The sequence below is a fragment of the Rattus norvegicus genome, chromosome 9 (assembly GCF_021556685.1).
Source record: "Rattus norvegicus strain SHRSP/BbbUtx chromosome 9, alternate assembly SHRSP_T2T, whole genome shotgun sequence".
NCBI classification, from domain to species: Eukaryota; Metazoa; Chordata; class Mammalia; order Rodentia; family Muridae; genus Rattus; species Rattus norvegicus.
Genome location: NC_141542.1, coordinates 42,585,466 through 42,598,175, shown reverse-complemented (window position 1 = coordinate 42,598,175; position 12,710 = coordinate 42,585,466).

Below are 12,710 nucleotides of genomic sequence, written 5' to 3'. Positions count from 1 at the left end.
ATTTTCTGAGCTAAAATTAATTTCTCCTGAGGACTCTTTGGACACTGTTTCTGTAGTTCTCTTAGGACCTCTCAAACCTTCTCTCTTGTTACTTATTTCTGACATTCTGGTAGACTGTCAGTGCCTAAAGGGCAGAATTCATGTCAGATTCATTTTCTATTTCTTAAGGGACATAGCACGATGATTTTCACACAATAAATGTTTGTAAAAGTATCTGTGGCATCTATTGTAGTATTTCTTACAGCCATGCACAGCGAAGCAGACCCACTTAAATACTGAACAGTGATGGATTTGCTATCCCAGTTAGTATTCCGTAGGCTCTATGTTAGGTAACTGAAAATGGATAAGACACTTGTGCAGGAGGAGTTAGAGAAAGGACTGAAGGAGCTGAAGGAGTTTGCAACCCCATAGGAAGAACAATATCAACCAAGCATACCACTCAGAATCCCCGAAGACTAAATCACCAACCAAGGAGTCCACATGGAGGGACCCATGGCTTTAGCTGCATATGTAGCAAAGGATGGCATTGTCTAACATCAATAGGAGGACAAGCCCTTGGTCCTGTGAAGACTCATTTCCCCAGTGTATGGGAATGTCAGGGTGTTGAAGTGGAAGTGGGTGGGTAGGAGCGGGAGCATCTTCATAGAAACAGGAGGAGGGGGCAGAGGAGAGGGTAAAGGGGATAGCATTTGAAATGTAAACACATAAAATATCCCATAGAAACAAATTAAGAAAGAAAGAAAAGACACGTGTGCAAACTAAGCAATCTTATGTAAGCATTAATAATATTTTACCGTGCACCATTTCTCTTTGTTCTTAGTACTAATGTGTGAGTCCACAAATAATTACCCTATGGAACCAGAGATATGGCTCAGCAATTGGGGATAATTTACCGCTATTTCAGGGGACCCACATTCAGTTCTCAGCACCCATATCAGGTGGATCACAACTACCTATAACTCTCTCAGGAGACCTGATGTCTCTGCCCTCCGTGGGTTCTGCACACACCTACCCACACATGATATCCATATAGGTATTGATTATCATAAAGAGATGGAGACACTAAGAGCCTTCGCCACCATAAATAAATGATACCCCAGTATGAGAACTAACTCCTAGGCTGCAGGCATTACCCCGATACCATAGGGTTTTCCACACGCCCCCCACTTCAGATCATGAATTTCTCCAACATAACTGTAGATATTCTGTTGGAATATTTTCAGAGGAGAAATGGAGGCTTTAAAATAGAATCCTGTTAGCTGTCAGGGGGTAATAGGACAGGAGCTGCTACATCAGAAATGTGTAACCTATTTAGAGCGGTAGCCAGTCCTAAGTAGATCTGGCTGTCATCACAGATGTGGTTTTGCTTGTACTTGATCTAGGTACAGATAATACCACTCTGGTTCTGTTATCGCCAATTCAAGTGCCATTGGAGGGAGGCAGATGAGATTATGAACCAACAACATTTGGATTACCTTCAGTCTATCTGTAAAATCAAGCAGTCAAGATTAAAGAATCAGTTATTAAACCCCATGCTTCAGGAGTTTAATTGCAGATTTTAAATCTACAGTTCCTCAAAAAAGTCGTTTGTCTCTAGTTCTCTGCAATTCCTGTCAGCATCGACTAACAAAATCCTACCAATTCCTCATAGTCCGTGAAAGTTACGAAACTAATGTGTCTCTGGTGTTTCAGTCTCCACAAAGGTTTCCATGGTGATAAAAACCATCTTGTCCCTGAGATCCTTCTAGAGTTAGATTTGTAGCTATGATAAGTGCAGCAGTAAATAGATTTCAGGACCAAGAAAATTAGAATGTAGGGCCGGACAAAAGAGGGGGGAGGGGTCTGGAAATCAATGAACGTAACAATCATGTTCGTGTATCAAACAACAAGCGCGGTGTTAGAGAAAGAGAGACTCATTTGAGAATCAATGAGCGAGGGCATTATTTCAAGGTGAACAGGACAAGCATCTCTGAGGTCAGGCAAAAAGGACTCTTCTTTGTGACTGTCATGAAAAGGAGAATAAAAAGGCAGGTGTGAAGTGATTTAAATAAGTCAGGGAAATCTCTCTCTCTCCCTCCCCCCCCCCTCTCTCTCAGAGTCACCTCTGAGAATGGGGTTTTTCTACCTCCCAGGACTTGATCAAACTTTTCAAAATGTGTTTCAACTCAAGGCTAATTCAAAGATCATGGCCCTGAGAAAACAAGCTGTGCAGGTAAAGTTGGTTTAAATTCATCACGTCTCACAGTAGGAGCAAAGGGTTCAATCTCTGGGACTAAGAATGGGCCTGGGGAGGTCTGTGTCTGACTCATCATGGAGCCTGTAGGCAAGGAGTTCATCCCCAGGGTCATCTAGGAAATGTGGGGAGGGGCAATCTTTGTAATAAGTACTTTCTAGAATACAATTGGTTTGGCGATGTCCTGGCACCTGCCGTTTTCTCAATGCATAGAATTCTAGAACAATCCGGCCCCAATATATGAAACCTGGGATGTTATGAGACTGAAGAGAGGCAGCTGGATCCATGACTGCACAGAACACAAATGTGGGGGACTCCTAGAAGCATCCTGGGAATCAGCAAGACCAAGAGGATTCGAGTCCAAATGGACCTCCCCAGGCCCATTCTTAGTCCCAGAGATTGAACCCTTTGCTCCTACTGTGAGATATGTGATGAGTTTAAACCAACTTTATCTGCACAGCTTGTTTTCTTAAGGCCCTGAGGGAAAAGAAAGAGGGAGATTGGTTAGGACAAAAGTGACTTTGTACCAGCCAAAACGCATCTGCTTCCTCTTACACTGATACCAAAGTCACTCAAGGTACTTCTGTACAGCCACGAAACCCTTATCTTTCCAGATGTTTTGTGCGTTTGTAATTTTCTAGTGATCTAACGGAAAGACCAGCTCAGGTTACCTGTGGACAATCAGTGCAGCTTTGCCTTAGAATGGATGGCTTCAATCCAAGATGAATCCATGCACATCGGCTCACAGAGAGTTGTAATTTATTATAGGGGTAGAAATTAAGTCTGCTGAAATTAGAGGAATATTTTCAAACTTGCCAGTGTTCAGTCAACGGTGATTAAGAGAAAGCCTTGTCTTAAATTAGAAAAAAAAATAGGCACGGTCATTTACTAGAACTAGTTCTAAAGTCACAGTGGTAGATACTTACAGCAAAAGGACAGCGCCTGCTTTTGTTTTTAAAGATGTATTTACTTTTATTTTATCTGCATAGATATTTTGCCTCCATTTGTGTTGGGGCATCATGGGTATTCAGGACACTTGAGGACAAGGAAAAGGCACAGATTCCTTGTGACCAAAGTAACAGACAGCTGTGAGATACTGTGTGAGGTTGTGAGACACCATGTGCATGCTGGGAATTCAAGCCTGGTCCTCTTGAAGATCAGCCAGAGCTTTTAATCACTGAGCCACCTTATCAGCACCAAGGCATGCTGCTAATCTGAGCCTACCAATCATCCCTGGACCTAGTGTCCCGATTGTTTCTGTGGTGTTGGGACGCTGTTGGAGACAGGTTGAAAAGGCGCGACACTGGTTTGTGAGTCAGTCCTTAAAATGTCAATAAGAACTTACATCCAGGACAAAACCAAAGTCACACTGGGAGCAATACTGCCATAAGAGAAGAGGTTACAAATTGGTCTGAGCTGATACAAAAGACTGGGATGTTTTTAAGACCAAGGAGATAGCTATGGACTTCTCTGTTAATTTCTCGAGCAACAAAAAAGCCCCTTCTTTTTCTATGCCCAGACATACAAAGCTTAAAGTTGCAGCGACACTCCTAACAGAATGAAGCTGCTGCCTCCCATGGAATTACAAGGTAGACACACACACATTTTTCCTTGAATATTACATTTCAAAGGGATGGCTCCAACATCCTTGAGAGTGGGGAAAAAAGCCTCTGGCAGGTAAAACTGGTATGAATCTGGTTTTAAAATTTCATAGCCCAGAGAGGGAGATAAAGAATTTACAAGTGTTCTAAAGTAAAGGCTAGGAGAAGGGTGAGATGAGAACAGTACAGAAAAGGCTTGTCTAAAGTTTACTCAAGTTGGAGAGAACATAAGACACTCTCGATACAAGTCGGCTAGCAGAACGGCACCAGAAAAAGAGCTATATTGAAGGAGACTGTCACAAACTCGGTGGTACAAAGCACAGTCACCTCAATGCTGTCAGAACATCTGCCACTCTTCTCCTTCCACCTAGAACAGAAGTTGCTGGGTCAAAACAGCTCTCCGGTTAGACACCACCCACGCAGCACACGAAGAAGATGCGTGGAGAGCCATTGTTGAGTCAGTCTGCCTCTGAGCTGCCCACCCCCAGGAGAAGTGCAGACCTCTCTATTCTGGAGTGACTTTTCACAAAAGGAAAGACGCACAGTTGACAATCCAGGGTCACCACTTCAATCCCCATGTTTGTGGTGCGACATCTTGGAGTTGCACCCGTTTTAGAAAACTGAAAAAACAAAAAGTGTCTGAACTGTCTCCTACTCCCTCGGATACCTAGACTTATGCTTTGAAGGTCATGAGACATTTTAAATATGTACTGGAATAAAATGTTACCCCAAATAATAGTAGTAAACTTCTGCTCTGTTCTGAATTGGAGAGGTGAGTGGCTTATAAAGATATATCCATTAATTTTTCCAGTGCATTTATGTCAAACCTGGGGCAGGAGGTCCACATCCTTAAGAACCAAGTGATTCAACCGTGAACAAGAAACAACCCCTATTTCTAAGGGACTTAGCCCTGCTGAGAGCACACAGGCTAACAGAATTTTAATCTCATAATATAGCTGCATAGGAAGGAGGAAAAGAAGCCAGGAGAACACTGGAAAATGTCCAGGTACATATAAATAAAAAATAGCAAAAAGGAGAATCAAGGTGACAGAGCTACGCCAGCCCTAAAATGTCTGCCTTGAGGTCCTAGACTCTGTCTTGGGGCTGTGCCATGGGATGCCTCTGAGCTCCAAGCAACCAGTGCAAATATAGAAACTGCAATTAGCCGTGCAGTTCACAGTGTCTCCAAGATCGACGCCAGTGTCTCCTGTGCGAGACAACCAGGAAGAGCCTCCTAGGAACTGTTATGCTCATCCCTCAGCAGCAGCGACCTTACATTTTCCCAGAGTTTTAGAGAGATACCATGGTGTTATTTCTTATAGGGCAAGGTGGTCTCTAACTCACGCACTAACACAAATATACCATGCACTAGGTGTTCACTTAATCAGTCTAGACATTGCTTTCATGGTATTTTTGAAGGTGAGATTAACATTTAGATTTAAATTGCTGGACTTTGAGTAAAGCAAGTTATTCTCCATAGTGAGGGTGGGCCTGATCAAATCAGTTAGGGAGGGGGTGGGTGGGTGGGGGAGCACCCTTATAGAAGCAAGGGGAGGGGAGATGGGATAGCGGGTTTCTGGAGGGGAAACTGGGAAAGGGGATACCAGTTGAAATGTAAATTAAAAAAATATTTAAGAAAATCAATTGAAGACCTTTAGAAGAAAAGACTTACTTCCCCTTAGAAAAAGGAGAGTCTTCGTCCTAACTGGCCCCATTCTAGAGCTGAGACAAGAGTGCCTTCTTGTGGGGGGTTGGGGATTTAGCTCAGTGGTAGAGCGCTTGCCTAGCGAGCGCAAGGCCCTGGGTTCGGTCCCCAGCTCCGAAAAAAAAGAAAAAAGAAAAAAAGAAAAAAGAGTGCCTTCTTGAGTTTCCTGCCTGTAGATTGGCCTGCAGATACTGATTTTGCCACCTCCTATATTCACTTGACTCCATTCTTAAAAGTAAATCTCTCCCTTTTCATGCACACAGCTTTTCTTCTTCCTCTGGAGAAACTTCATGTGTACAACTAAATGCAGTTGCGGACATTTTCCATCAAATCAAACTTGCATTAAGAATGGTCTTCAATACTCTGGATAGAAAACAAAACAAACAAAAATGAGAGAATATCTCTATCCATTCCACATTGGGAATTCACCCATGTTCATGAATGGATGCTCAAATCCAAGCTGCCAGCCATAATTAAGCTCCTTCTATGTGATCATGATTTGTGTGCAAATGTTTATTTAATAATAAAAATTAACCTAATATCACATTCCCTCGCTATTTTTATTTTGCAAAGGTAGAACAGAGCTGACAAACTTTTCCAACATTGAACAGGTAACAAGAGGTACAGCATAGCCTTCTCATCGAGACAAATCACCAATGGCTAGCCTGTGGTAAAAAAAAAAAAAATGTGCAATTTTCAGTCAACTAAATACTGAAAGTTGATCTGACTGGCAAATGTTTAGGAAGAATGAAAGGTTGGTTCTGCTCCGATGAAATGAAATGAAGTAAATGAAGAGTAGACTGAAGAATCCTACAGAAGATGGTGAATGAATGACCAAGAAGGTCCTGACACAAGTTTGAGTTTGGTTCAAAGTGAGAGTACAAATGACAGAGACCCCAGAGTTCTATATGAAATATGAAAAGGCTAATGTTTATTTATAGTATTATCATGTATTCAAAAGCTTTTTTTCAGGGTGAGTATTCAAGGTACATTTAATATTTTATGTGGGCAGGCATTGCTGGGGATGGAACCTATAACCTTGGGCATGGGAGGCAAGCACTCTACAGCAGAGCCACATTCCCAGTCCAGCATGAGTTTTAAGTGATGCGATTTTACACTGATACAAACTGGATAAACTACCTTCAAAGTACAATCCAGGATAATTAGCATTAATTGCTCAGTTAGCCAAGTAAGGCACGAAAATCACGGATTTCAGTTTATGCTTGTGATGGTGATTCTGTCGGTGGCTGAGAGATCTGTTCTACTCATTCTATTTTCATAGCCATAAAATCATGTCATAAAGAGAGAAGAATGCTGCAGGAGGTGACTCACGCCTGTTCTTCTGTAAGCTCAGGAGGGATATGACATAGCCCGTCCCATCAAGAAATCATAGTAAATCATTAATATGGAGAGATGCTATGGGACTTTGGTTTTGTCCCACCGTGAATTATCTGGTATTTCCTTGGAAATTTATTGAAAACTTCAACTCTTGAGATATAATTAAGACGGCTTATGTGTGAGTCAAATAATCATAAATAAAAGGTACATATTGTCCTGAGGTATGTTTTTATTTATTTGGGGGTTTGTTTCTCCTTGAAGAATTGCTTTTAATGTGTGTCAGGGAGAGAGAATGTAAAAGCAATCAAAGAAAGATGAGCTGTGTGCCTACAGCTCCAGGCATTCCTATCGAATAATGTTCCAAGCCCAGTTGTGGCTCTGTTGTTGTTGTTGTTGTTGTTGTTGTTGTTGTTGTTGTTGTTGTTGATGATGATGATGATGATGATGATGATGTTCTGGGGATTGGAACAGGACCTTGGTCATACTAAGTAAGTGTTCCACCACTGAGTTGCATCTGCAACCCTGCCCCACATTTCTCATGTGATGCCCAGCAACTACTAATACTAATTCTGTATTAAGAATTAAGTGACATCTTCCCGAAAGAGAATCTGCATCAATAACTTCCTTTAACATTAGCCCAGGCAAGTAATTCTGGAGGTTATCAAATTGCTAGGAATATTGGCAGATCAAGTTTTGTATCTTCTACGAAGTCAAAATCCACAGTTGCCATTTGAGCTTTATAAATGGGAAAGGTGAACGAGTTTAGATCTATTTCTATGCAAACCCCGACTGCCTGCTGTCTTTAATTACAACAGCTAAGATTTTTGCCCAGTGAGTTCTATGCTAGAGACTGACAAAGATTTTCCAAGGCTGCCCTAGTTCATTTTCTCCTTCATTGGAACACAAGGAAATTGAGCACCCGAGGCAGCTGACAGAACCTTGCCTAGCAATTCCATCCTCTCAATGACCCACAGGTCTGAATAACAGAAGAAGAAGAAATGCAGAGTCACATCTGTCATTAGCATCTAGTCATCTCATCACTCAGCAGAGAGATCCTACACCCATACTCAACGAAAACCGGGAATATTCTTAGGGATCCTCATCAACGTCCACTATGAAGTCATTGCGCCAGAACTGTGCTTTTGTTGTAAGATCTTGGAGCGTGGTAGGTGTTTAGGCTACTTTTCATTTCCCTCTGTTTTCAAAGTTCTGAGGATCCGATCTCCAGACAGACATGCCGGTCAGATGCCCCATCTGATGAGAGGTGTTGAATAGTGCATCTCAATGTAATCTCATCTACGGTCTGCCATCAGATGGCTGAAATCTTGTTCCACTTTTCTTCATGGAATGGCACAAATATTAAGTTGGCCATTGGTCATGCTATGGATTGAGATTCTCAGACACTATTACAGGCTCTGCGCTTTGCTCACCTGCGTACTCACCCGCCAGGAAGCTCATTAACTCGGCCGCCTTAAAGAGGAAGAGTAAGAGTGTCACTCACATGAGAGGTGCTTCTGATGGAGCACCAGTCTTGGGACAGGACAAGTGCTTCCCTCCTACGGCTGAACAGGAGGAAGCCAAAACAAACCTCTTCTTCCCCTGCCAAGTTTGGCGGAAAACCAGAGAATACTTCACAGAAATCCATTCTGGTGCTCCTTACCAGGGACCAAGCAGTGGTTATTAGCACGGTTTGTTTTCATGGAGTTGCAGAATATAGATCTGATGAAGAAAATTTAGGCTCTCTGAACATATGAATATTAAGTAGTAAGTGGTCTTCCTTAATGCAGTTCCTAGAGCATCGGATCCTAAAGATAATTTCATATAACTTCCTTTAGAGGATAACCCAACGAAATGAATATTACCATTCTCAGTCACCGCACGGCACACACATTTTCTCAGGAACTCAAGCGGAGACCCTCAGTGTTTAGGCAACATGTTTCAGGACATCACAGAGCTGAGGTTGCACATCTTTCTGTTGAGACCCACATTAGGACAGCCATGTGTTTATGAGCAGGATGCTAGCCCTCGCCTACAACTCCAGAAGCTTTGCTTCAGCACAGCTGTGCAGGGACCTTCTTGGCCCTGTTTTAATTAGCATCATTAACTTCCTATTTTACAGCCCTAGCATTGTAGAGTTTCCAGAATTTATTTGACAGTCAGAAAAATCTCTGCACATTATTTCATCATTGGGAAAAGTTCTCCTGCTTTATTTGTGCCTATGAGGAAAACTCATAGGCATCCACAGGCACCTACCTCACTGCATATAATATTCCTGCAAAATTCTATATGCTTACATGCTCCCTGGTCAAGCAATGGGTAGTCTAGAAATATTTGATGGGTTGAGAGTGAAGACAGTTGAACAATGTACTCCATTTCTTGTTCATGGCCACAGATTCAAGTAAAGGTCATTTAGAAATGAGCCCTCGTCTACGTCCCCCTGTTATGCTTATGTGATCCTCAGCTTTTCAAAACTCTACATATTAGGAGTCTCTATGCCAATAATTTTATTTTAAAACATGATGAAAGATAGTTTCAAAAACGAAAATCAGATCCTAATAAAAATCAATTTACCAATCTGCTTGGTAATTGGTGTCTTTGCTTTTATTTTCAGAGTCCATATTCAATAAACATGATCAATATTTTTAGGGACCAATGGAGGAGAGACTAGACAGAGAAAGAAAGAAAGAAAGAAAGAAAGAAAGAAAGAAAGAAAGAAAGAAAGAAAGAAAGAAAGAGGGAGAGAGAGAGCGCGCAAGAGAGAGAGAAAGGAAGGAAGGAAGGAAGGAAGGAAGGAAGGTAGGAAGGAAGGAAGGAAGAAACAAAGAAAAAAAGACAAAAAAGAATAGGAGAAAGAATTGACAGCTGAATTGAGAGAAACACAAACAGTATATAGAGAAAGCAATTTGGAGACAGCACAACTGTTTGCTTCTTCTAGCCAAAAGCATGTAAGAGTCCTGTGGTCCACAAAGCATCCTCACTGTGGAGAAACACTGTGAGGAAAGAAAGCTCAGGAGGCCTTATAGTGTAGCAGAATGGCAAGGCCTGCTGAAACTTTGAAGGGAAAGAAAAGACGGAGATAGATCAGCAGCAGGGATGGTCAGCCAAGGGGTTCTTTCAAAGGCTGGCATCAGGGTGGCTCCAGCTGTGTGCCAGCTACTATTGTGAGAAATGAATGAAGCACCCTCTTTTTCTAACACCGAATTTGCATCTGTATCTCTAGAGAACACTGGTTCTCTAGGACATGGTATAATGGAATTGCAAAGACATTATGGTGCCATAGAAATGTTATGAGTGTCTGGAGAAAATCATGCCATTTTTCAACCTTCTTAAGGTGTGTTTCTGTATTTTGCTAAACTCACAATTGAGATTAAGCACATGATTATTCTGGCTCGATTCTTGACTCCTTATGAAAATGAGCACTTTATTCTCAGTTGGTTCAAGCAATAACTGCTCTGATTAGTTCCATACAATGGATTAAGAGAATTTGTTGGACAGGGAAATATGAGACAGAGATGAAAAGTAAAGAGAAAGTAAGAACCAAAGGGGCATGTTCCTGCTTCTAGAGATGTAGGAGGTAAGGCAGCATAGTGCATGAATGAAACGCAAGATGCTGACTCTGTGGTCTCCTGAGAGTCTAAATTAAAGTCTACAATGATGATGAAGAATTTGATTGCTAAAGTTTATATACACCATGATTCATCTTGTTCGAAGATAATATCAAGGGAATGTTTATCAACAAAGGAGTATGACTGTATTCCCATTGTAAAAGTTACGACACCCTAAGGCTTATGGGATGCTGCAATGATGCCAGCCCTGGTTAGAAGGCATGTACACAGTTCTACACTCCCTTCCTGAGGGGAGACATTCATGATAACACGAACCTCATGTTGCTCTTCGGCAAAATTATTTTTCTTTCACTTAGTAAGGGTTGCTTTTGAATGAGAGTGGGGTATTTTGTTTGTTCGTTCATTTGGTCTGTTCGTTGGTTGGTTGGTTTTTTGGGGGTTTTTGGGTCTTTTGGGGGGTTTTTTGTTTTTTTGTTTGGTTGGTTTGGTTTTAATGCTACAGAATGCTTCAAATTCTGTCAAAAGGAGATAAAAGTATTTCGTATGATAATCACTGCAAACCGCCATTTTACAGGAGTCAGCTCAGTATCTATCACTTGGTCACATAACCTAATCAAAAACGGCTGAAATTCTATCCTTCTCCTGGAAGAGTAGACAGTGTGAAAAACAAGAGAAGAAGGCCAGCCATCCCCCAGCAACAACTACTCACTCCTTTTTCTGAAAAAGGAAACAAACAAACGAAGCCATCTCTGTTCCTTTTCTAAAACAACAAAAGCAATTGAAAGCCAGTTTGTGAGAAACATTTCAGCCATCAGAGACTTTTCCTGACGTAAGGAGAAAAATCAAACGGGCAAACTAGAGTGTTAGTGTGGAAAAAAATTGAGAAGCAAGCAAGCAGCCTGATGCTCCCATCAGTTGTAATGGGACGACAACCCTAATGAGATGGTATCATTCCCTTATTCATAAGACAGTTTTACTTCCTTGGTTTCCAGGCCAAATCAACTTTCTAATATGAAGTCATAGTGCTCATTATAAGTTAACTATGCATTAATCATTTATTAATTTATGCCAGTAGTTAGTTCCTGGTGACTTATATCCTGCCCTTGCCCTTCCTCTGCAGACCTATCAGGTGCAATGGGAAGCAGCAACAACTCTCTAAGCTTGCACTGTGTGCCTGCCATACCAGCTTTGGGAACATTCTAGAACAGTTTCCCCAGTGCACTGACACACCTAAGTTCCCCTCACACAGGAGAACGTTTTGGGCCCTTGCTACAATTGTGTCTGCTTTTTAGACACAGAGTTTGCCCTAGTGTTACCAAAAGAAACGCAGGGCCTCTGTTCTTTACAGAAAGAAAGTAACAAAAAGAATCACTTGCCTGGGTTTTTTCAAAAAGCCACCAGTAGGTAGGCATGTTGTACCTTGAAGCAGTAAAGTAACAGAGAATTCCCTTTTATATACTTACTGTCTGTCCCCCAGTGAAAGCTCATGCTGAAATTTGAGAAAGTTCCCTAACTACATGATAATAAAGACCATAGAACTTGATTTAATATCTCTCAGTAGTCCACATTGAAAAGGAAAAAGGCATAGCAGGTTTTTTGGTATTCTGAGACGTTTAGAGGCACTTGAAGATTTCAGATAATGGAATCTTTCTTTTTCTTTCTTTTTTTCTTCCTTCCTTCCTTTCTTCTCCCTTCTTCTCCTCCCTTCTTCTCCTCCTCCTCCTCTTCCTCCTCCTTCCTCCTTCTTCCTCCTCCTCCTTCTTCCTTCTTTTTTAACCTAACTTATGCTTTTGCCACAGACAAGCGAATTATTTGAACCATTAAAACACAGCAGGGCATTCTTCTGAACCAGGTGGGCCAGGAGGTGAGTATGGCTGCAATCAAGCGCCCCAGAGCCAAGTGCTAACTGAGGAATATGCGTTCATCTCAGAGTCGAGCTCTTGGATTGCTTTGCATCGACTGTCTCAAATCAGAGCTTTGTGGAAATTGTTTTACCATCATGTTATGATCAGTGTAGCCCCACACTTAATTCTCCAGTTTTCCAGAGGGAAAAAAAATAAACGTTTTCATGGGAAGTTCAAAATGGGAGTTGTGCAACTAATTCTAGAACAAAACTTTCCACAGCATATTCACTACCTCCCCTCATGATCACTCAAGTCCTTGAAAAATTAAAATAAAGCAAGAAAGAAAACATGCTGACAGGAAAATTGCTTCTGAATTATCATGTACCCCAGACAGGAAGACATTTAAGAAAACAGTAAAAGAGT